This window comes from Tachysurus vachellii, chromosome 11 (assembly GCF_030014155.1).
Source record: "Tachysurus vachellii isolate PV-2020 chromosome 11, HZAU_Pvac_v1, whole genome shotgun sequence".
In the NCBI taxonomy this organism is placed as follows: Eukaryota; Metazoa; Chordata; class Actinopteri; order Siluriformes; family Bagridae; genus Tachysurus; species Tachysurus vachellii.
In genome coordinates this window covers 14,502,672-14,528,627 of record NC_083470.1, presented here as the reverse complement: position 1 = coordinate 14,528,627, position 25,956 = coordinate 14,502,672, and the positions used below count along the sequence as shown (strand labels likewise).

The 25,956-nt window shown below is 42.6% G+C and overlaps 1 protein-coding gene across 1 annotated transcript in view; it reads left to right on the top strand.

Moving 5' to 3' along the window:
- The window catches only part of fbxl17 (F-box and leucine-rich repeat protein 17), a 216,716-nt gene that overhangs the window by 25,501 nt on the left and 165,259 nt on the right, over positions 1-25,956 (top strand). The window lies entirely within an intron of this gene.

The following is a 25,956-nucleotide window of genomic DNA, read 5'->3' as shown; positions in this document are numbered from 1 at the left end:
CCTGATTGACCTTTACCTGAGTCATCTTCTAAAGCGGAAATGAATTTTTCCAACTGCAGTTCTGTTAACGAGCTAATTAAACAGTGTTGCGGCTCGAGGCGCTATGGTCACAGTTCAATAAAGCCCTTAATAGGGTGACTGAGGAAAAGGGAAATGGTGGATGGGGAATTAGCTTAGCCTAGTGTAAACGTTCGTAAACCTCATTGCTTCTGAGGTAGTTACACCTGACCAGTTTTAAGATGGTACTTATTTGGATTTGTGTGCATGTTGTTTTGTAAGCCACAGTAACAGCAGACCGTGCAGTGCGTCTTTAGACTTGAACTAAATATTGCATGGATGTAGGTTAGTGGGTCCTGCTACACAGGATATTTTATAAAAGTCACATTAAACAGTACATCTTGCTATAATGTTAGTGTAATGTTACATATTGCTGTAATGTTATTGTAGTTTCACTACAGCTAAACTCTAAATGACTGCTGAACTTCAGTAACAGTGTGTCATAATGCTATAGTAATATATGTCTGATGTGTGTTTGTAGAAGTGAGAAACATCACTTCGGTGCACGTTGCTACATTGGTCTTGGTATTCAACCCTACAGTTTCTCGAATTAAAAAGTAGGGCAGAAATTCAGTCAATTTTTAACATGGTCTATTAAGCTATGCAAATAAACCTGCAGTGTCTGCTTTAATTGCTTACCATGAATCAGAATGTAGTAAATGAACAAAATGAATATGTAACTAACAGGCATGAACATTGAAATTCAGTGGTGTTTTAGTCAGAACACTGGCTACTTGCCTCTATTGCTCTTGTCTCACCATACAGTTTGAGCGTTTTTAATCCAGGTACAGTGAGTAGAATGGTCAATTAAAGCCTGATAGAAATAAAAGGAAAAAAATCAATATGTAGCTTTTCAAGGTGTCTGGAGTCAAGGCACTAAGACTTGTAGCTGGTTTTATTCCTCTTCTTGTTGTTTTGTTAGCTTCTATCATGAGTTGCAGTAGAATTTTTTGCCCAGTTCTTTCACTAGCTGAGATGGGAGTTTATTTTTAATATATATATATTTTTTTATGCATTCGTCCATTTGCACTTGCCACAAGCTATCCAGTTAGTATAGTAGTTTTTATCATTCGGCATTCATGAGTTGATAAAGGTGAAAATGCTCAACACTGATGAGGGAGTTGACATGCATGTTGGGTGTAATTTGGCTTCTGGCTAATTGCTGCTTTGAGATAAAAGGTTTATTTGCTAGGGCTCACCTTGCCTCAGGCATTTCAGAGGAGTCAGAAACTATCACCTGTTCTCACTTTCAAACTGAGCCCATGGATTATTCTCATTAACATTCTAAACTTTGTGTCCCACCGTTCCTGGCATACTTTGTTTTGTAGTTATTTGTCTGAGTGCATTGCTAATAAATCTAACAGTCAGGTATATATCTGAAGGGTTAGAGAGACACACACTTTATTGATGATGTAGGGGCTGTAAAGCCAGCACAGTGCAAAATGAAGTAAACACGGGCCAAGAAATAATTGTTATACCACACCTATTCTATGAAAAGGATAACAATGGCTAATTGTACAGACAATAATGCTGATAATATCCAATTTATTTATTGTACTACACAAAATCCTCAGCGCCATCCAAACGCAGGCTCACAGTACACAAGCTGTACGGGTGAATTGTCCAGGTTTGAACGGCACTACAACAGAATTCAGTGTTTGTGTGTGTTTCATTTATTCAGCAAGGTTTGAGGTTTTTTCTAAATTGATTTGCTAGTTAATGTACCAGAGAATGCAGATGACTCCATTTGGTGCTTGCATGCATCAATTTCTTTATGTTTCCAAAATTAAGGATAAAAAAAAAGTTGACCTTTACACTTTTGTGAATAATCGAAATCTCTCTGGAATATATGAATAAAAAGTATTTACTCCACTTTTAGAGATGGATTTTTTTTCTTATGAAATTCTTCTGAAAATGTAATTGTAAGTGGTGAAAATTTTAAAATTCTGAACCCTATTTAATTTTTTGTACAATTTGTACAATACTGCATAATACTGCCAAAGTGACACTAATATCACACAATTGTTGCAACAAACAAGTTAGTTATTAACAACAATAAAAACACAATTGTCACTAAAAGCTTATTTTGTAGTTTTTGTGGAAAATAGGAATCTGGAATAAAGTAGTTTGGAATAAAATGGAATAAAACGTTAGAATAAAAGCCTTTGTTGTTGGTGTTACATACCACCAAGTCAGCCATTGAAAGAATGGCAGATTTGGACCTGTACAGTCCCAAAACAATGTTTTCTACAGTAAAGTCATTAAATTCTCTCTATTTTTGTCCAGTCTTTGTTGTGAAAATGATTCACACTGCAGAAGGCACCATTGTTGTGAGCAGAGCCATTCTCATGCTCTAATGATATTCTTCCCACTTTGGCATTCAGTGCAGCCAAATGTCTGACTCACTTTTACTTAACCGGCCTTGAAAATGTTCTCCATCGTTTTCCTGATGGATTGAGCTGCACAGAATGGATAGTACTGCCCCAGTATTTTCCTCAGAATTTTTTAAACATTTAGTTAAGACATTTAGCCAAAGCTGCTTATAAGTCTGAGGCAGTGAAGCACAAATAGCAAAAGCAGAACATTTCCATGATGTTTATTTTTATACCAGAGGCATGTCTGAAATGTCTCATGGCTGTATTTTGTTCTTCTGCCATGACATTTACAGCAAGTAGCAAAATTATATCTGAAGCGTGACATTGGTCTCCTTGACCACTTTGGGGCCACCTGCCTTATGCATCTGGTTTCAAAAGTTCTGTTCATTTTAAAACAAAGCAATTGTTCCTCTTTGCTGCACGCTGGTATGATGATGATACCGTAGTTTAGTTTGTTCTGCTGTTATTTTTCTACAATGGTTCCTGCAGTATGATGGGAACGAGAACCTGGAATTTGTCCTGGAATTCTACAGCCTGAGTTCATTCCAGAACCCGTTAATTCCTCCCAAAATGACTGATTTATACAAATATAAAGCTTTTATACTCTGCAGATTTGGTTATGAGGTTCATGTCAGGACATTACCCATAAGCCATAGATGAAATGGGCTAATGTTTAATTCACTTTAATAATAGTAGCCGGGCTGCTACTCTGAGTAGTCAGAGACGGCTAGAGCTCCTCTTTGTAAATAAGCTTCATTCTACAAAAGTTTCATTTTCCATCTTATGTGGTTTACCGTTTCTCTTTTATGTGCACGCCAAGTTCTTATTCTATATGCGCTGCCCCTGCAGCCTTTCACAGTTCTCTAAATTGTTATTTTTCCTGTAATAAAGTTACAGGGGACAGGAAGGCCATCGGTGCCAGTGAGTGATGTCATTCCCCACAAGTCATTTTGCCAATCTCGTCTGGAGAGTTTTATGCAGCCACGTATTTTTCAGATAACGAATTTTCATTTCCTCCACTCTCATTTGCATATCCTCTGCCGCTAATATCATTCTCATGGAGAGGAACTGTGTTAGTGTTTAGTGATGTATTTATGAGGCTCGACACAGCATATCTGTTCTCACTTATCAGAAGTAATGCTCGAGACAGAGGAGTAGGTTTGTGTCAGCAAAACTGGGGCATTTTAATGCAGTTTTATTCAGCACTTCTGTGAATGGTTCTCAGGAGTGAAGTGGCTTTAAGAAGAATAAATTATTCATTTTGGCAATAGGATTGTTAAAGTGGTCGTGCGTGTGTGTATGAGTGTGTGGGGGTTTGTGTGCTTGCATCCTCGATTTCATCCCAGGGCTGATATTTCCAATCCAAATAATTTTCAAACAATTGGCCTGTCTTTTTGCATTTATTGTTTGTGAGTTTTGTATAATTTTCACTTTCTTCTTCATTTGATCGGTTTATGTCATTAGTTGGTTTAAACTCTCAAGGTGCAGGCAGTGCTGTTGCACAAGGGAAATATTTTTTACAGTAGTTCAGCGATGTCAGCTCTTTCCATGTTTCACCTTTCTCACTCTCTGTTGGGGTTTCAGAAAAGCGATGGTCTATGAACCAGATCTACACAGAGGAAATCTCTCTAAAGCATCGCTCCCAGGCCCTTCTATGGGCTTTTTTTATTTTCTTTTTTTATAATTATTTTTTCAGTTCTGGGAATTGTGTAGAATCTTCTGTAATAGACACTGGGGTTTGAACGTAACTCAGTTATAATCTTGTTTTCACCAGAACATTTAAAACTTATTTTGGAGAGCCTCTTCGTCTCAACAGCACTATGTTTTTGTTCTGATTCACGGTACGTCTAAGAGCAGCCGTGATTCGGAGCCAAAAAACATAGTGCCGTTGAGACAAAAATGGCTCTACAAAATAAGTGTCTTTGTAACATGAACTTTAGCCAGCTCTCCACTGCTATTTCTAAAGTATTAGTTGTATATAAAGTGCTTTCAAACATAACTAACTAACTTAACATCTTTTTAACTAGAAAAAAGGTCTTTGTTTACGACAAGAAATAAACCACTTACTTTGGCCAAATGAATGAAATTCGATCTTGCTCCAAAATTGTTTTTCGACACAAAGGTTTAAAATCATTTTTCACTATCACCTTGTCATTGTTTTTGATTTTTTTTTTTTAATTATTATTTTGTACTGTTGAGAAACGTTCCTCTGTTTTTTTTTTTGCCAAGCTGTTCTCACCCATGTAGGCCAGATAAAGCTGGCATTAAAATGAAAGATTTCTCCAAGAAAGATGCAGATTCTTAAGTAGCACGCTGTGGTCTTTAGTTATTTTCTTCCACTGAGTGCTTTTAAATGACACCAGTTGGTCCTCTCTCCTACTCTTTCTCGCTTCTCTGGTTGGCCTCAAGAAATTGATTTTTCCTCAACTTGGCTGCTTCTTTTATTTCATAACCTCTCTGTCTGTGTAAAACTTTTTATGTGGTGCAGTTTTGGTCTGTCGGTGCCATTGTTGCAGTTCTGCTTGCTGATTCAAACTTCCCAGTGCACCACTAATGTGACCCACTTTCCCTGCTGCCCTCTTAAAAGGTACTTGTTTCTACAGCGTAACTTCAAAGATCCGAATGAACGACTAGACTGCTCTGTGTGGTATTGCAGAACGTGTGCGAGATCAGTCAGGTTAAGCCAGGCTGATTTTGTTTTTAAGGTCATACACCTCACGTATGTCGTGGTCCAGTGAATGACCTCAAAATGATATCCCTTAGCTTTAGTGCTGGGAAATTGAGATGTTGAGGAAATTTAGATTTTACGATTCACCATAAACCGGTCCACCTCCTACGGCGAGACGCTGGTCATGCCCTGTGAAAATGAGCCTCTGTGGGGATGACTCTCTTATAGAAGGATAAAGATTTTCGCTCAGTCAATCGAGCAGCTCTCTATGGAGCCAATCTTACTGCCGCCTGGCTCAGCACTCATAAGACAGCCAAGTTTCTGCTCTGAGACTTGAGCTTCATTAAGAGAGCAGCTTAACGGCACCTCAGTGGAGCTCCAAGACCTTGTGCCGTCTCTCCATCTCTGTTTTACCTGGCAGGTACAGCTGGGAGTGATAATGGCGGCATAATATCCTGTTTTAAAGAAGTCTACTGTACAATTTGGGTTTCAAAAATTCAATACAGCGTCTCTGCATCCTACCATGCAGTGGGGCCCCATTTTTTAATGCTGCAATTAGAAAGGTTACACAGATCCTTGAGGCATATTGATTTGACACTTATATTTTCCATGACAGCTCACTTTTTCTTATTTTTTCTTCTTATAAGTGTGACCACATGCAAGACCGCTGCAGTGTATTGATCACCTATTAATGACAATCATAACAGCTCTCCAATGTGGCAGAGGGAGCATCGGGGATATAAATAATACTCCAACTTTTAATTTTTGTATCATTATAAGGTTTCAGCATCGTATCCAATACTTTTCCCCTTGAAGCTAAAGAATTTTGTTTTGCTATATTGAACAATTACTTGTTTGACAACACACATCCATAAAAGTAACACATGAAAAACAAAGGTCACTTTTAAATGTAAAGCACTGTGATAACAAAAACATCCTGTGTGTTCAAACCTTACATTAATGGGGAGTCAATTTATAGTTTAGTTATTGACTTTATAATTAGCGGCCTTCAGGATTTATATGTGGACAACCTGAGGTCTTTTAATTAGCCAACACGAGCCTAGCTAACCAAAATCACCTTCACTGCAAGCAGCGAGCATCAATCTGACTGGAATTTTAATATCTGCCCACTACACTGAGGAAAGCGCAAAATATTCCTGCGACACTCAGAAAAGCCGCATATGATTGCGAAACTAATGAAGCAGCTCCCTTAAGTGATTAATTAAACCAATTCATGCCATAAGCTGAATTCCAAGTGGCTCATTACTGAGCACATATATACGCTTCCAGTAAAGTCTGCCCACTCAGCTTCATCTTGGCAATGCTCATTTGCATAGACATACGCCCTTAAATCACCATATATGGTAAACAGCTTCTCTTTGAAAAGTGCAGTAGCCAGCCGGAGATGCTGCTTGTGTGACAACATGGAACATGACAAAAGGCTCTGACAACATGAACATCATAAACATACCGCTGCACAAAGAAAAGCGAAATAAAAATCAATTAAATACAATTTCTGTAAAAGACAAATTCTAAGTAGGCCAACATGTGTGCGTTCTGTTGCCCCAGTTGCATTTAGAAACTTTGCGATATCGTGAAAATTCATCATTTTTGCTGTCTGCTGCTTTTCGTCTCACGGTTTTAGAAATGTAATGTAGTGTAATGTATTGCAGCGGGAGTGACATGAATGCGGGAAAGACGTGCTATTATTTGACTTATTTCGACTTATCGAGTTATTTGGGAAATGCCAAACCTGTCCCCAGTTTCTCGATGAAGTGTACCAGGGGCTAAAAGCTCTAGCACAGAGATAAATTAAAATTGTCATTATGAAATAAAACTGACTGGCCCCTAAAATCATGTTCCATCTCTCAGTAAATCTTCCGATCTTTAGGTGTTTTTAAAATTTTTTTTATAGATTTTTACATTCCGTCTGTGTCTTGTGTGCATCTCGTGAGCACTGAAATCAGTAATTACTCCATCAGTTATTCTGATATGATTGACACCCAACCATGGATGCGCATCGTAATCAGTTTATTCGCTATTACACTTTTCTACCGAATTTTTATGCATGGCCAGGAGTGTGTGGAAATATACGTACATCATAATGCAAAAGCAACACTTGATAACTCCATTCTACGCATATACTTATGCAGGATTTACGCTCAAAGCTATGCATGAACACAGTTGATAAAGGAGACTCCAGACTCATATCTGTTTGAATGGAGATGGATCACTGAAACCTAAACACACTGACAGAATGATGTTTCAAATACAGATATGAAATCTAATGCCCATATCCTCTCTATCCTTTCTATGCTTTTACCCTCTCTTATCAGCTTCTGGGCCTCTCCTTCATTCTGTCATTATTCACTGGATTTCTGTGTTGGTTTTTCTGTAGCTTTTCCTCACAATGCATGAACATGGGCATAAACAGTTTGAGGTGATGTAGGTACTTAAGGTCATATTTTGCTGAGGATTCTGACTCATTCGGAAAAATAACATTAGCTAACTGAGTAAAGTAGCAGTATTTAGTATTCACAATAATGGTCTGTATAAAAAATCTGAATAATAATATTAAGGCATACATTTAATTTGTCTGTTGTGCCCGGTGGGCATGATGACACAATAACAAATTGTACACTGACCCTTTGCATTTAACTCCGCCTATATACTTTGCTCAAGAACCATATAAGGACATTGTGTTCTAGGAAAAGCCGAGTCAGTCGAAGTATCAGGGAAATGTGCTGTTTTATGCAAACGTTATCTAGAAGTTGCGTTTTTCCCTGATGCTGCTATCCTACTCTCTGTTTATTTGCACAACGTCAAGGTCAAACACCTCATGTTTTCTCTCTGCTAACACATCTTTTGTTGTGGGAAGCAGAGGTGCACATCCCGCTCTCTTACTGGCTTCTTCTTTTCTTTGTAGTTCTAGCAACATCTTGGCTTTTTTCCCCAGGACCTGCTTCTGCTCTGCAGTTGAAGTGTTGGTGCAGCTCCGTATTGATCTGTGCTGGTGCTGAACACATTTAGTAACCTCAAGCCCCACTGAAAAAGGGGAAGAAATAACAGAAAGAGATGTAGATGAGGCGGAAGCTTAGCCAAGCCGCGTTCCAAAAGAAAAATGTCTCCTGAGAAAAATGACTACAAGGGATATTATTGCATTGTGCCGCGATTGGTTTTTGTGGTACACATCCTTGGCTTAGCCCTGTTTTTTCAAGTTTGAAGTTTGAAAAATGTGCTTGCTAGGCTTAGTTATATTAAACCATACAACCTGAAATAGCATAAGTCAATTTCCCAATAATTAATTTTCCATTTCTTTATTTTTATGAGCATGTATTTTTATTTTTTTTTGAAATAAAAGAGTGAATCTCAGGTGGCGAAAGGATTTTTTAATACTGTGAGAGATTTGGAGTTGCACGCTGACTTTCAAAGCTCCTGTTTTGCATTTGAATGTTGATATGAACAAAGAAATAACATGTCAGTAGTCTGTTTTGTATCACCACATTAAACCTGTGGAGCCTTGTGATGTTTTAGCAATGTGCTGATTGTGTGTCTGTACAACTACAGTATTTATGTTTCCTTGGGCATTTGCATGTTTTGCCTTGTTTTTGTTTGTGATGCACGAGTGCCTTGCGTTTTTCTTGTGGCAAGAGCTGCTGCTGCGCGTGCGCGCGCGTGAGTGTGTGTGTGTGTGTGTGTGTGTGTTTGTTTTTCCCTCCTCTGAATCCTTACAGTAGCATCAAAGAGGGCACTGGGGCCATATCAAAGTCTTAACCCCACTCCATTAATAATGCGCTGTAAATAAATCAGGGTCTCTGCGCTGTCTAAAGACTGCTTCTTTCTCCTGGGAAATCCCACTGCAATCAGCAGAAAAGGCATGCTAATAAAATATTTCTTCCTAAGCTGTCTTCCCAGGCCTCTTTTCCTAGCTTTTCTCACATGCAGATGGTGAAGCATAGCACATAGCATATCATCTTGTAATGATGAATCTTATTCTATACCTAGCAAATGATGTTTAATCTAAGAAAATGGTAAGATTTAACTCGGACCATTGTCTGTGATGAACGGCCAGAGTGCTAGGGTTCTGTACTTAATCTTCATGAGGATTGATGTTATGTAGTAATAGGAATGTGCTCACCCCACTTTGTCCCACAGAGTGATATATAAAACATCAGAGGCTGTGAGTTAGGACCATTCGTGTCCTCTGTTCTCATGCAAGATCTGTGTTCAATTAACATCGTACATGTTCACACTATAATAGCAGGGAGTCAACTCAAAAAATCAGTTCTGGACAGCGTTGACCACAATAAACTCCTAAAACCCACTCTAGGATTAATGCAGCCCTCATGTGTATTTCCTGTTTAAAGTGACACCACAGAATTTTTTTACTGCATGTTCGTGCAACATCCGAACAATTACACACAGCTCAGGATCGGATCTGTATCTGGTTGGAATGTGGTAATATTTAACAGTTTGGGATTGCAAGTCTACTTGTTCTAATGGTTTACCAGTTATTTAAAAGAAGTCATCCTTTTCATACTTTTGTAAATGCACCGTTAAATCACCAATTTTAGGTTTAATTTTTGCAGCAAAGAACATGTCAGACTGTGCCTCAGGTAACAGCCATACACAGTAACAAAGACTGTAGCAGACTCAAGGCAAAAAATCTACATTCTTAAATAGTTCTCATAATTTCTAGTCGTAATTTTTAAAATGCACTCATGCGCATGATTTGGCACCTCAGCCAAAATGGTCAATTTTAAACATGAGAGTTTGCAGCATTGCGTGGAAGCTCCTTATAGCTTCATGAATGAGGATGTGGCATCTGTGTGTTTTTTTTCCTTATTGTTCAGCCCCAGCTTTTGTAGCATATGAAAATGAGTCTGTTGTCAGGAGATTGCGAGTTCAAATCCTGACAGTGCCACGGACAATCTGTGGCCGAGAGCCTGGGAGGCAGAATTGGCTGTGCTGTCTGGGTGGGAGGGATGGACACTAACCAATCATGGGCATCTGTTAGCTAATGTATGCAACGAGTGGAGACAGGGTTTTCCTTTGAGTGTAATACACAGGCCTGTGAAGCTGCATGAGCAGCAGTTCAGAAAGATGCTGATGGCTAGTTTCACTGGTCTCTGGAATGAAGCCAAAATCTTCACAGTCCCCAGTTAGTGGCTGTCGTATGATAAGGGAATGCTGGCTGGTGAGTGGAAATTGGCAGGTGACCACATTGTGGAGAAAATTGACTCAGACTCTAAACTAGCTGAGCGGTGTTAGATAATGACGTGTAGCTCGTGGCTTCGGCATTGCTCTTGCACAGTGCAATTCACTATGCCTCAATGCAAAGACTTTATTTAGCTGTAACCAATAGGCCAACACAAATAATGGTGGGAGAAATTCCTTCAGAGCAGGTGGGAGTGGAATTAAAAGCAGTCTAATGACAAAATCTATGCACTTCAGACAAAATGGTATCAAGCAATAAAGAGTCAATTTAAGGTGGGTTTCACACTGGGCATGTCTGCTGTGGTTTGAATTAGAGTGTGATTGTTCCCGACATCTCCGTAGCTTTGGTTTTGTTTCAGACTTCCTTAATTTTGTCAAACCTTGGTGTGTTTCTGTTCATCTGATGTCATCACAACCTTGCATGGAGAATGCAATGTGTGTCTCCATATTTTTTGTATTTTCTTCTGTGTCTCAAAATGTTCCCCTGCCTCTCATGGTACACGTGTTCCCTTTCGATACTCCACTCATACTGCGTATGGGGAAAAACTCCTTTTTTCCTCAATACTGAAGCCTTTTTCAATAACGCAGTGCAACTGCACTGCCATTGGTTTAATCTGTAAACTTTTTAAACCAATGACGGCGCTGCGTAGCTGTGCGAGCCTGTGGCGATGCAGCGCGCCAAAGCCCGCTAAAAAAGGGGCGGGGCGTATAGCTATATAAGCAGGCAAATCGCCAGAGGAAATCAGATCTTACTCCTTCAGCGACGACTTCACTTCGCTGAATTTCCTTTGAACGCCTTCGCTGGATTTTCGCCGTTGAATAGGCACCGCAGTGGACCAGCTGAGACCGCCGACCGCTTGCAGCGCCGGCGCTCTATAGACAGCCGCTTCTTGCGCCGTTCTCGGGCTGCCGGCTTCCTGCTTGCAGCCGCTTCTCAGCGATCTCCTGCCGCCATCCGGCGATCACAAAAAGAGCTTTCCAGCGGTTTTCACCGCTCTAAAAGAGCATTTCCAAAAACGCCGTTTTAACGGCGGCGGCCATGCCGCGTCACAACTGTGGCACATGCAGAGTCCCTCTGCACGATAATGACGGCCATGATGAGTGCGTTTCCTGCCTGGGTAAATCCCACGCTGAAACTGCACTCACTGAGTCCTCATGCTGCTTCTGTGAGAGCATGAGTCTCGCCTCTCTGCGCTCGCGGATCGCTTTCTTTAATGAAAGTGACCCCGCCCCTCACGCCCCCCCGTCCTTTTCCTCCCGCGAGCCGGCATGGAAGCGACAGCGGGGAAGAGGGGCTCGGCGCCCGCGTGCCTCACCCTCTCCAACGAGAGAGCTGTCCCCCGTCCTCTTCTCACGTTCAGAGCAGCGTCCCTCAGCTGAAGTGAGTGACCTCGTCTCATTTGGCGGATCGGAGGACGAGCCGCTTGACAACTCCATGTCACTCGCGGCTTCTGAAATGGAAGACTGGGCCGGTGAATCTAACCACGCCCACTTGCCGTCGCGAGAGCCCATCGACGCCAAAGCTGGGAAGGATGCCGAGCTTCTCCGCATCCTCTCCAGAGCTGTCGAAGATCTCCATCTGGAGTGGGCCCCCCCTGAGGAGCCGACGCACAGCAGGCTTGGCGAGTGGTTCCTGCCGGGAAGCCGCCAGGCCCCCCGCCAGCGTTCTGCCCCGTTCTTCCCTGAGGTGCATGATGAGCTCACAAATTCGTGGCGCGCCCCCTACTCGGCCCGCCTACGCACTTCCTCTGCAGCTCTCGGCGCAGTAGATGGCTTTCAGGAGAAGGGCTATGAGCCATTGCCGCCCCTGGACGAGGTCGTGGCTGCTCATCTCTGCCCCCCCGCGGCTGTGGGGTGGAAAAGCAAGAGAGCCCTGATAGCACAGATTTGGCCCTGCGTGCCACAAAAACCACGGCCCAAGCCATTGGACGATCCATGGCCAACCTGGTTGTGCTGGAGCGCCACCTCTGGCTTAATCTCACTGAGATTAAGGAGAGCGACAAGGTGGCCTTTCTAGATGCCCCAGTCTCTCCATCCGGTCTCTTCGGGCCGGCCGTAGAAGGGTTTACGGAGCGCTTCAACGCAGCACAGAAGTCGTCCCAGGCTATGCGGCACTTCCTGCCCATGCGCTCCACCTCCGCCCCGAGTCGCCCCAGGACTGCGCCGACTCAGCGCCAGAGCAAACCTGTCCCTTCTGCCCCCCAGGTGGCGCCCCCTAAGGAGCAGCACCCAGCTCGCCCCACTAAGCGCGCTAAACCGCCTGGACGTCAGGGCCCCCGGCAGAGGATTGTGCTGGACCCGACGCCCTCTAAATCCTCCTGATCGTTTGGGAAGGAAGAGGAAAGAGCAAAGTCCCGCCACGGCCGGACCACCCCAGAAGCTCTCTCGCCTGCCGGCTATGCGACCTGGGCCCACCGTTGTTGCGTCCACGCAAAGCACTCTTATGGCAAACACAATAAAGATTTCACATTTTCTAAAAGAGAGCAATTTTCCTCTTCCACACTTGTCAGTGTTCAGGCCCCTAATCAGTGGCCTGCCATCCGACACTATCCAGCCCCTTGTCACACGGGCCGAGGCCTGGCAGGCCATCCCCGGAGTGTCCAAGTGGGTGTTGGGAATAATAAAATACGGCTACTCACTGCAGTTAGCCCGGAGACCCCCACGTTTTCGCGGGGTGATTCCCACTTTGGTAGAGCCGGACGACGCCCAGGTCCTCCGCACCGAAGTGCTGACGCTGTTGAGGAAGGGAGCCATAGAGATGGTTCCTCACTCAGAAAGCGGGTCGGGGTTCTACAGCCGTTATTTCCTTGTCCCCAAGAAAGATGCCGGTCTCAGACCCATCTTAGACCTCAGACTCCTGAACCTCTCCCTCATGAAACGGAAGTTCAGGATGTTGACACTGAAGCAGATCCTCACGCAGATTTGCCCCGAGGACTGGTTCTTCTCGCTGGATCTGAAAGACGCTTACTTTCACATCCAGATAGCCCCACATCACAGACGATTCTTGAGATTCGCGTTCGAGGGTGTGGCTTACCAATATGCAGTCCTTCCCTTTGGGCTGTCTCTAGCTCCACGCACTTTCACGAAGTGCATGAACGCGGCACTTTCCCCTCTGAGACAGATGGGAATCCGCATTCTGAACTATCTCGACGACTGGCTCATTCTAGCCCAGTCGCGAACCGAGCTAGACCACCACAGATCCGTGCTCCTGAGCCACTTAGAGTGCCTAGGACTCAGGGTCAATTTTGCCAAGAGCTCACTGCTCCCCAGCCAACGTATTATGTTCCTGGGAGTGGTTTTCGACTCAGTCCGCATGAGGGCGGTCATATCACCAGAACGCGCTCTGGTACTTCAGCAGCTCGCGGCCTCTGTCAGGAACAAAGCCTGTTTCCCTCTGAAGTTCTTTCAGAGGATGCTAGGGCTGATGGCTTCCGCCTCCCCAGTTTTACAGCTTGGCCTCCTACGAATGCGGCCCCTGCAATACTGGCTGAAACTCCGGGTCCCACCTCACGCTTGGCGGCACGGCCGCTTTCGCGTCAGAGTCAACCAGGCCTGTCTAGCAGCCCTGGAGCCTTGGATGAACCCTGTTTGGTTCAGCCGTGGAGTACCCCTACAGGCATTTTCCAGAAGGACGGTGGTCTCAACAGATGCGTCCAACCTGGGTTGGGGCGCTCTGTGCGACGGCAGACCAGCCTTCGGCTCGTGGTCACACGAGGACAGCCATCTCCATATCAACTGCCTCGAGATGTTGGCGGTAGAACGAGCCCTTCGATCGTTTCAGGCGATCCTGGAAGGGCGCCATGTCCTAGTCCAGTCGGACAGCATGACAGTGGTGTCCTACATAAATCACCAAGGTGGCCTTTCGTCCAGCCGCCTCTACATGCTGGCAAAGCGCCTCTTGGAATGGGCATTACCCAGGTTGCAATCGCTCAAGGCGACACACATACCTGGCAAGTCGAATCTGGGAGCAGACATGCTTTCGCGGAGCAACGTCCCCTCGGACGAGTGGATGCTCCATCCCCAGACGGTTCTTAAAATCTGGGAGATTTTCGGGAAGGCAGAGGTCGACCTCTTCGCCTCAGAAAGCAACTCTCATTGCCCAACTTATTTTTCAAAGGACACAGATGCGCTGGCCCACGACTGGCCCAGCCTCCTTCTTTACGCTTTTCCCCCTATCGCTCTGGTCCCTCAGGTCATCAGACGAGTCAGGGAAGACTCAGAGTTCTCCTGGTGGCCCCACTCTGGAGGAGCCAAGTTTGGTCCTCGGAGCTATTCAGGCTTTCCATGAAAGCCCCATGGCCGATCCCCCTGAGGCGGGACCTCCTCTCTCAGGCGAACAGGACAATCTGGCGCCCGCAGCCAGAACTCTGGGCTCTGCACGTATGGTTCCTCGATGGGAGCCTCTGAGCCTCCCCAAGGACGTGCTACATACCATTGCTCAGGCGAGGGCCCCGTCTACGAGACGCCTTTACGCCCAGAAATGGTCAGTCTTCGTTGACTGGTGCTCCGCACGGAACGAAGACCCTGTTGAGTGTGACGTATCTCCGATACTGTCATTTCTCCAAGAGCGTCTGGACAAGGGTCTCACCCCTTCCACGCTCAAGGTGTACGTAGCAGCCATCGCAGCATTTCATGCTCCTATTGCTGGCCAATCAGTGGGTCGAAACGGCCTCATTGTGCGTTTCCTGAGAGGTGCTAGGCGGTTGAAGCCCCCACGTCCTCTCACCGCTCCCACTTGGGACCTTCACACGGTCCTTGAAGTGCTCAAAGGACCTCCCTTTGAACCGCTGCGGTCAGCTGGCCTTCGGCCCCTAACGCTCAAAACCGCTCTGCTACTTGCTCTAGCATCGGTCAAGCGTGTTGGCGATTTGCAGGCCCTCTCGGTGAGCCTTGCATGCCTTGAGTTTGGGCCCAATGACTCAAAGGTCATTTTAAAACCCAGGCACGGCTACGTACCTAAAGTGCTCTCAACGCCATTTAGAGCGCAGGTAGTTTCTCTCTCGGCTCTGCCTCTGTTGTCAGGTGAGCAAGAGCTGAATTTACTCTGCCCAGTGAGGGCTTTGAGGGTATACACTGAGCGGTCACAGCCGTTCAGGCAATCTGACCAGCTTTTTGTCTGCTTTGGTGGCCGCACCAAGGGGTCTTCGGTCTCAAAGCAACGCCTCTCGCGTTGGATAGTCGACGCTATCGCTCTATGTTACTCTTCTATGGGTCTTGAGTGCCCCATAGGAGTAAGAGCCCACTCCACTAGAGGGATGGCCTCTTCATGGGCCTGGTCTGGTGGTGTCTCTATCAAGGACATCTGTGAGGCGGCCAGTTGGTCCTCGCCGTCCACTTTTGTCAGATTCTATAACCTGGACATCCCTACCTTGCACGCTCGGGTTCTTTCGGTTTGATACGACGGCCTCTTCAGACTCCGTCATCATACCACCTCCGGGGAGCTTGCTCCCTCTTAGCAGTGTTGCGTCAAGGGTTCGACGGCTCCGGCCCTCTCACTTATCCTCTGGGCCCCAGGGTGTTCAAGATAAGTCTTTTCGTTTCCTACCGTGGCACGGCGCGGTTGAATTCGTTCCCCATACGCAGTATGAGTGGAGTATCGAAAGGGAACGTACTCGGTTACGAACGTAACCTCGGTTCCCTGAGATACGGAACGAGTACTGCGTTATATGCCGTGCCACGAGGCTGTGGCTTCAGTGTCGTCGCTTCAGTCGTATGACCTGATTTCCTCTGACGATTTGCCTACTTATATAGCTATACGCCCCGCCCCTTTTTTAGCGGGCTTTGGCACGCTGCATCGCCACAGGCTCGCGCAGCTATGCAGCGCCATCATTGGTTTAAAAAGTTTACAGATTAAACCAATGGCAGTGCAGTTGCACTGCGTTATTGAAAAAGGCTTCAGTATTGAGGAAAAAAGGAGTTTTTCCCCATACGCAGTACTCGTTCCGTATCTCAGGGAACCGAGGTTACGTTTGTAACCGAGTACGTTTTGTGGAAACTTGTGATGTCATCAGCTGGGCACTTTACTTCCAGAAGCAAGTGAGAACCAGAGAATGAGTTGAGTTCACGTTCACAGGAATCGCTGCACAGTTCCAATGCAACCAGAGTCACACCACAACCTACAGGAAATCTCAGGTTCAGTTCTGCGGTGCACTTCCTCGCCAACATGACAGCTTTTACATTACCAATTTTTCATTTGAACAAACTCTGCTCTGCTTCAGACCACGCTCCCAGTGTGAAAGCTCACTAAATCAATAGGGGAAAAAAAGCAGACCTTTTTGTAGTTCACTGTAAAATTGCCTTCATCTAGTCTAACTAATTCACTGTTTTTCCACCTCCTCGCCTAGTTTATGCAAATCACAAACCTCTCAGATAAGTGGTCTGAAGTTATTATAACCTGCCTGACAGTATCTGAGCAAGAATTAAATCATAGACCTGTGCTTTTGAGTAATGTCATTTATGTTTGCTCAGAGAAAACTACCAGTGTTATTTGAGTCAAATCTGCCAGCTGTGTATAGAAGCTAGTGCCCCTAGATCCTTGGTGCAGTGCTGGAACTTTCTCTACTTGCTCAAGAAATTCTTTAAATAGTGCAGTACAGCATCTCTTCTGCTTCAGAAGATTACAGTTCTTTAGTGATTACAAAGCTCTAGTGTCTGTCATTTTTATGCACTTCCTCATGTCAAGAAAATACCTCCAGATTTTAAATCAGTCCGACCACTTAGTACTGGAATGAATTGGTCCCGCTCATGTCATCTTAAGGTGAAGCTTCTCATCCCAGCTTGTGGGAATCTTTGTCAGCTTTCCCCAGGTGTCCAGCAGACCTTACAATGTGCTCTCAGTCAAATGATACGCAATGTGGCGAGACCAGACTGCATCAGAGGGCTTCATTTAAACAATACCCCCGAATGCTAGTGATTCTGATGATGGTAATCATTGCAAAGACAGTTGAGGACCATTCACTACTGAACATCACAGCGAGGGGTCTTTTTGAAATAAAGGCAGCCTGTAACAGAGCAGAGTTCAAAAGAAGGACAGCAGTCACTTTTCAGGGCAAGCCCATTCTAACCATTTGTCCTAACAGTGTTTAGATGTTACCTCAGCTGACCATCACATGGATGCACTTGTTAGCATGTTGGTGTCTTGAGAAATGTTGGTAGTGCTATACTCAGTGACTGGCTGTGTGTATTTGCACACTCAGAAGAAACAGACTAAGCCTCTCCTGCTTTCCTGAGTGTCCTTACATCTCAGTCTCTGGACTGAATCTGGACTTCACAGTTTTTGTCATGATTTTTTTTTTTCTATTCATCTTCGGAAATGTCTGTTTTCTTATCAGGTCACTGCTTTCAGAGAAACCCATTTATCACTCCATCAAAGCTTATGGGATGAGCTAATGCTCTGGAGATATATGTTCAAGGAACAGATTCTTACACACTCAAACATGAATACGGGATCCTGTTTCCTCGCTCATCCACCTTTCCATTTAGATCAGCCAAACAGAGATAACAACAGTGTGCACGTAGGCATTACATTAGCATTTCCCCATACACTGATAGCCACACACTGTTGGAACATTATGTCGTCTCCCTGTAAGATTTCCTCATGCAGGTTCACGTTGGAGTGATTACATACTCAATTTTTGTTCCCATTTCAATGGTGCAAACCTTTGTCTAAGCAGTAAGGCATTTTTATTTAAATCATAGCCTTGTGTTATGTTGTAACCTCAAAAAAAAACACACACACGAGTAGCTGAGGATGAGAAATATGACACCATACATAAAATGCAGGCCATTTTTTTCATGCTATTACACCATAATTTTTTGTTTCCACATTTTCTCCTCAGTTTGGTTTTATTAATTTTAAGGCACTTAACTCTACCCTATCAGACAACTGGCACCCGAGGGAGGTGGGGAAAATGCATACTTCTTTCAAGACACGTGGAGTCTAGCACCACATCTTTTTAAACTGCTTATCAAGTGCAGAAGTAGCACAACACACACACAGAGAACAGCTTCATCTACACCTGTTCTGCATACATGACCTCCCAGACACCTGCAATTGCCTAGTGTTTCAGTGATTGACAGGGAAGAGGGAGTATGACATGTTTTCCTGTCACCATTCAAGTGTGTAGTCTCCTGATAAAAGGGTGTCTGCATAATATCCTTTAAACCTGAACTGAAGTCTGCGTCCTTTATATTATGGAAATTAGTTTGTTTTGGGTTTAGAATGGACCAGTCACACGTATTATACCAAGATCTGGATATGATCTGGATACCAAGTGCTTTGTGTACACCTGGTAGATCTTTGGGTTGTCGCTACATAACACACGTTCCTGCTGTAAAATACTTAAGCTGCTCAGGTTAGGAAATATGTCATGTCCAGGCTTCAGGGCTACCAATATTGATATTGTAAACAATATGCGAGTATCAATTCAGCACATGTCTAATTTTTAGTAAAGGCTTCCAATCTTTACTAATCTCACACTGTAGATATCCCCATTGAACCTCCACTTTGAGCTGGTTTTAGTCATGTTTGTAATGGATTTATTTGGTCTTTATAATGCCAAAAGCAACCGTTCTCCTGTTCATTTATTTTTCCAGAACATACCGCATGATCTTTCACTATGTTAAACAGTCCCTTATAACATGGGATAAAAACCACACACATTTCAGAGCCACTGCCATGAATCACAGAAACCTGTAGAGAGCCATTGTTCACTTTGTTGTTTGCTGATTGTTCATATGCTGTTCTCTTAACAGCTCTACTCTTAACATATTGGTGTCTTTGTGAACAAAATTTTGAAAAAATACAACATGATGAAATATTGAGCATTACCTGTTATGATATTCAGTATGCTATAGTCTCTTTCTGCTATAAAAGATCTCATACCTGCAATACCCTTAAGTATTTACCCTTAAGTACTTAATATACTTAATATACCCTTAAGTATTTACCCTTAAGTACTTACCCTTAATAAGCATTTTTTGTACTTTTTGTATTGTCTTGTAACTTTGTGTCTGCACTGTCTTTTGTCCTGCACTGTCTTTTGTCCTGCACTGTCTTGTCTGTCTTGTTTGTCTTGTCCTGCACTGTTTGCACCAGGTTGCACAGTTGCACTTTATGTGGCTAAGACTTCTTACAAGTCTTTAGCCCTATCTTTGTTTTATGTAGCACTATGATCCTGGAGAAACGTTGTCTCATTTCACTGTGTACTGCAACAGCTATATACAGTATGGTTGAAATGACAATAAAAAGCTTCTTGACTCTTCTTGACTTGACCCTAACAGTAAAATTCCTTATGATATGTCTTTGTGCAATAAAAGTCCAGAGTTTGGTGACAGACTTGTTTAGGTGGCTTAAAGGAATAACCTTTAAGATGCAGACAGTTTTTTGGGATTTGCTCTGAAATTTCTGCTCCACTTTGGGTTTGAAATTCTTTTGCAATTCAACATCACGGTTCATAAGCCATTTTGATGCCAGGCTGTTATTCATTGATGATATATTTGATGGCAAAAGTACTACATGTCCATCAGTTTGTCAGTGTGTTATTTTAGTCATTTTCAAACCTCCCTTTAGGGCAGCCTCAAATCGGAAATGACAGCATTAGGCGGCATGAATCTATGCATGTACATATACATTCATCTCTAGTTTTTTATTCTATTATTACACACATGCACACACAGCATATCAAAGAAATGAACTTGAGCGTAATGGGAGTAAGATACTGATACCCAAGATACTTTTTGTACAGCACCTGTATAACCTTTCAATATGTATTGAATATAAACTAGTACAGTAATCAGTCAAAACATCCTCACTTCTTCATGGTGTGGATTCCACAAGATGTTGGAAACATTGCTTTAAAGATTCTGGTCCATGTGAACATAATTGCATCATGCAAGTCCTGCAAATTTTACAGGGGCACTTCATCTCCTGTTCTGTCACTTTCCAAAGGTCGTCTTCTGAATTCAGATCCAGTGACTGGAAAGCCCACTGAAGAACACTGTGCTCATTGTCATGTCCATCTGCAGAAATTGAGAAAGTTATAGTACTTTTAGTGAGCTTGTACTCACTGCAGCCTCAGCTTTCTGTTGTGACAAAAGTTAGAACCCGATGTGGACTTTTGTCATTGTAGCTCATCCACCTCAAGACACATGATGTTTATTCTGAGATGCTTTTCATTCTGAGTGATTATCTGAGTTACTGTAGTCTTTTTGTCAGCTCTTAACTGTCTGACCATTCTCTATTGAGCTCTCTCATCAACAATGTGCTTCCATCTGCAGAACCGCTGCTCACTGGATATTTTTTCATTATTATGCTGTTCTGAGTAAACTCTAGAGACTGTTGTGCATGAAATCCCCAGGAGATCAGCAGATATAGAAATACTCAAACCAGCCCATCTGGCAACAACAATCATCCCATGGTCAAAATCACTGAGATTCCATTTTTTTGCCTGTTCTGGTGCTACCAGAGCCTAATAAAGTGAGTTCTAAGGCAGTTTTGGGAATGTTGTCTAGGGCCACAAAGAATTGTCTAACTGCTTTTCTCTAGAGAGGAGGATCTGGTAGCTCAGTGGTTATACTACTGATCGGAAGGTTGTGAGTTTGAATCAAAACGAAACTGCCACTCCTGGGTCCCTGAGCAAGGCATTTAACCCTCAAATGCTCAGCTGTATAAATGTAAGTTACTCTGGATAAGAGTATTTGCCGAATGCCATAGATGTAAAACATAGAAAAGAGTTGATTTCAAACGCCCAGTACACAAGTGTTTCTGAAGACAGTTAGTGTTTCAGAACATCTGTAGCGAGTAACAATTTTTGGTTGAACGCTGTCTAAATCAGATTTCACTTCTCAGTTGACGTGTAGCTGGCCTATTACCTAGTCAGTGGAACTGGCATTGGCATTGTCTGTTTCTGTTCTGCTGGTTCTCTAGTTTATGAACATTGTGACACAGTATTACTGGATTGGATAAAAACAGCATCATGTCTTTAAATGATATTCCCTGGTGTGAGGAAACCACCTCACATGTTTTTTTTTTTTTTTTTCATTTACAGAATGAACAGAAAGCAGAATTTACCTAATTTTCTGTGCATAGAAATCATAAAACTCACTCTGGAGAACATGGAGCTCAGTTAATTCTAAAATAATTATAAAAGTAACTAGTTTTGCAGATTTTCAGATTTTGTGTATCACATTCTCTGTTTATTCCAAATCTCCAGAATATGAGGATTTAATGCAGTGTTTAAGGTTGTCTTGTGCCTCTTAACTAATTTTAGCAACTCGCATCTACAGTAAAATGGGTCCTGCTGTCCAAAAACGTGTCATATTTTATATAAACGTGTCATATTCCCGTGTCATTCATTTTAGATTGAATAGCTTTCTCACTGCAGTTGAACCACACAGTTTGATTGGACACAGATTGCCTCACACCTCAGGCTTGAGCTGGTTATTTTTGTCTGCACATGAGTGCAAATGTGGTGTTTTCATGAACCACAGCAAAGAGAAAAATGCACCAGGGTTTGAATCTTGGTGATAAAATGTACCAGATTCTCCTGCAACTAGAAGTCATAACATCTTAAATTATCATACTGTAAGTCACAGCATAGTTTATCTTGAGGCCATGATGCCTTTAACATTGGGCTGCTCTTTAGTGTGGATCAGAACTATAGGACTTAGGCAAAGTTTAAAGGAAGCATGGTACACTTGCAAATCTCATGATCCAGCACCTGTTCCAGTTCAGTTATCTTAGGCTTTTGTACAAGCCTTGCGTTTGTGCCGTGTGCCGACTCCTCTTCCTTCCTATTGTTTGCTTGTTTGAACCATGAGTCAAAGTAAAGGTTTTAGAATGAAATTTAAAGCTGCTGAAATGAAGATCTAGTGCATCTAACATCTAAAAATTGAAAAGCTTGATTTTTTTTCTCTACTTAATGCTCTAACACTAACAGTTAAGCAAAGTACAAAATTACCTTGCCACTAGATTGGAGGCTTAAATTGTTTGTCCAGAAGACAAGTTCCTGGCCTTGAATAAGAGACAGTAAGTGATCAGTCTGTTCTCGGCTCCATTCTCCGGAGAGAGGGCCACTGAAGTGTTGGTGATAATGTGGCACTGACTGACTGGCTGACAGTGACCTCAGCATGGCTGGGGATAACATCTCTTAATTAGCTCTGCCTTCGTGCACAACGGAGGAGGCTTGAGGATGAACCACCATTCATCCCGCCTTAATTGGGTGAGCGGTCGACGATTAACAATGAGACGTTTAGCCTCGGGGCCGGTTGTTTGAGAGCTAATAGCCTTTAGCTGCCAGACTTAAGTGGAGCAGGGAATCTGTGGATTCTTATTTAAACTTAAGGCAAAGATCACATTTTGTCCTCTACATGTCTGAAGTGCTGATTCCTGATCTATGCAAATTATGATTTAATTAAGGGAGAGTTGTGATGAGAATCGGCGATTACTTAACACTCTTAGGTTAGCCTTTAGTACAGATAAACACAGCAATATACTGTACCTGCTAGTTTCCAACAGAATGACACATTTATTAACATTTAATAACAAATTTGTTTTCCTCAAACATTTCCTGGTTTTGGAGCGATGTATTCTTACTGATGATTGAATCATTTTTTTTACAGCATTTTTTATCATGTCATCGAGAAGAATGTGCAATATAATGTATTGCTGAACCCAAATAGTTTCATTGTCAAGTTATTGACAAATATTAGATTTTAGCCTGCCATCTAATATCAGCACCAGCTGTGGGGCAGCATATTTTCTTTAAGTGTGTAAGAACATTTATGCACCTTGGTGTCATTGGGAAGAGATTTAACACAATATTGTCAGTGTAAATATTCTCTTTTACCCCAAGAGAGGAGTTTATAAATGCACAAATAACATGCATTGATTTGAGATAGACTCTTACAAGTATGTCGTTTAAAGTGTGCATTGTAGAAACATTGAATCACCAGGAGTAAGGAGTTTAGGATGTATGCTGAGATTTCAGATGTTTTTTGTTATTATTATTAATGGCGTTTGCATCAGTGACACCAGTGAGGAAGCTTTTTCTCTTAGTTTTGTTCCTGTCCCAGACTTTTGGTACATGTAACCTATAGAACTCGTGATTCTTGTTGAAATACTGTTTTGAAAGTTTAGAGTAATAAATTAAATTTGTATAAATTAAAATAAAGTGCAAGTCACTCTGTATAAGGTCGTCTGCTAAATGCCAGAAATGCAAATGTAAATTTTATATAAATGCTCAATAATTTGATTTGGGAAAATCGCTTTCATGAATCTTTTTTCTTTATTTGTATTTGTAAACTGGTCTGGCAAACATGGTTTTCTTATGCACTGATTTAAAGATGAATAAAATCATCTGAAATATTTTAATACAACACACTTTCATTTCTTGTTAGAACATTTAGGCATAAAGGCCCACTGATTTAATACTCTGGCCTTCACTGGTCAACCAATCAACACGTCTTCTTCAACTTTGACCATTTTAATTTGCATTTTAATGATCATCGTTTGAGAATAATGTCTCCCTTTAACACCGGAGATGGAGGTTAGCACCTGGTCACAATGACACAATGAAAGCACATCACCGGTCATTAACAGAAGCTGTTGTGATAGTCATATATATAGAAACTGTGATAGACATGTGTCCTGTAACACTGGGTTTTGCCTTGAGGCCAGTGTTCGTGCGATAGGTTCCTCTGCTTCTGTCCTCTCTCTCTCTCTCTCTCTCTCTCTCTCTCTCTCTCTCTCTCTGTATTTTTGTACCCTCTAAAAATCAATGAATGTGTATGAATATTTCATCTAGATTTTGCACATCCAGTTTCCTTCAGCAAACCTTTGGTTCCTTTGGTTTAGTATCACATTATAGTAAGCATACATATACAGTATTATCTGTTTTACACAACGACAGACCCATGCATTTACAGTCTATTTTTCTGTCATGCTAATCTGAACATCCTGTTTGGCAGTACGAGCGTACAGAGGACTTAGCTTTTAACGCATCTCGTTAATTGAACAGGTTCTCACTCTTGCTGCTGGGGACATTGTGCCTGGAGGACAGCTGGAGTGTGCACTCACTATGGTGCTTTTTAATATGAATTTGGATGGTAAAAGCTGCTTTTCAGTCACTGCTGAGATTCTGACCTGCCCCACAGCTCCCCTCGGGTTGTAATCATTAGACGCTGCAAGGCTAATGGGTCATGGCTGTTGGATCCGGGGGCAAAGAGCATCAGTTACCCCAGGCTTTTCTGTGTAGCCTATGTTGGCTGGCATCAGGGTGAGCTGCTTACTGCTTTTGAAGAGTTACTGCATTGTACTTTATCTGATAAGGGTTTCATCTGTGTTTTTTCCTATCGCCAAAACATAATTTTAAAGCTTTAATTTTAAGTGAAAAAATGGAAAAAAAAATGGAAAAACTACAATAAAAGAATAAACGAAGTAAATAAGTAAAACATGATTAAAATGAACAATGAATTATGCATGTACAATAAAAAATATAGTGTGTAATTTATTATTGATGAGATTATGATGAGACTGTTTTGATGGGACTTTTTTGGATGGGATTGTTTTTTCTTTTCTTTAATAAGAAGTATTTACAGGTTTTTAAAGTGTAATAACAGATCATACTTTGGCACGTTACTTAAATCAGGAAGCAAAATTGGAGCACCCTGTTACACACAAGCAATAAACCACTTCATGGGAGTTTATGATGTGCTTTTTATTTGACTCAGCAATGTTTAGAGTGAAATAATTAGTCTGCAGATAAATGACAGTTTGCATTTTGCCCACATGTATATAATGTCTTTAATAATCCAGTTGGTCGTGTTATTGAATTTGGATCTGTGCATTAAAATAAAGCTGCTCTTCCATACTCCTGAGTCAAGCTGTGCAGGTGGATAACTGAGAGCCTGAAAGTTTTTCTAAATTAAAATGGCTGCACATTTATCCAGCTCATTGAGTTAACAGGGCAGGTAATTAAGTCCTAGCCTGAAGCAGAACAACCCAGAGTTGAACTTTGGTGTTCAGTGACATCCAAAGCCAAGCATCATGCCAAATCATTGCCAGATTAAAGCCATATCACCTCAGCCATATCTTCATTCCTCTCTCTGTTTTTCTTTAGAGTCTCTACCAAACAGAAGGCCTATATGGCCTCGATGAGACCCTCTGATTTCCCCCTAAAAGTCTTTTAAGGGCTGGTGAAAAATCACCTTGGAGAGCCAGGGTAATTGAAAATGTAATGGGTGCTAAGAGGTGGCAGGCTGCTTTGGTGTGTCTGCCTCTAGAGATTTCCCAGTTTCAGACTGAAATGGAAGACTGATAATAATCAACCTGCTGACAGAAAGTAGAACTGCACTTAGCGTTTCCTGTGTGGCTTATTGATTGGTATTAGTCTTTCTTAAATGTTTCTTAACATATAAATCCAGGTCAGTATTTCTCACTCTAGCTTTTGCAGATTGCTCTAAAATTCTCCTGCGCTTGATATGTAAATGATACCATGGCGTCTCTGTGCTGTTCTGAATTTCTGTCGGTGCTATACATCAGATTGTCAGAGTCCTACGGCTTGCAGGTCACAAACTACTTGAAGGTAGTCTTGCTGTTTCTCTTTACAACAACGCATAGAACAATTAATTGTCTTAGGC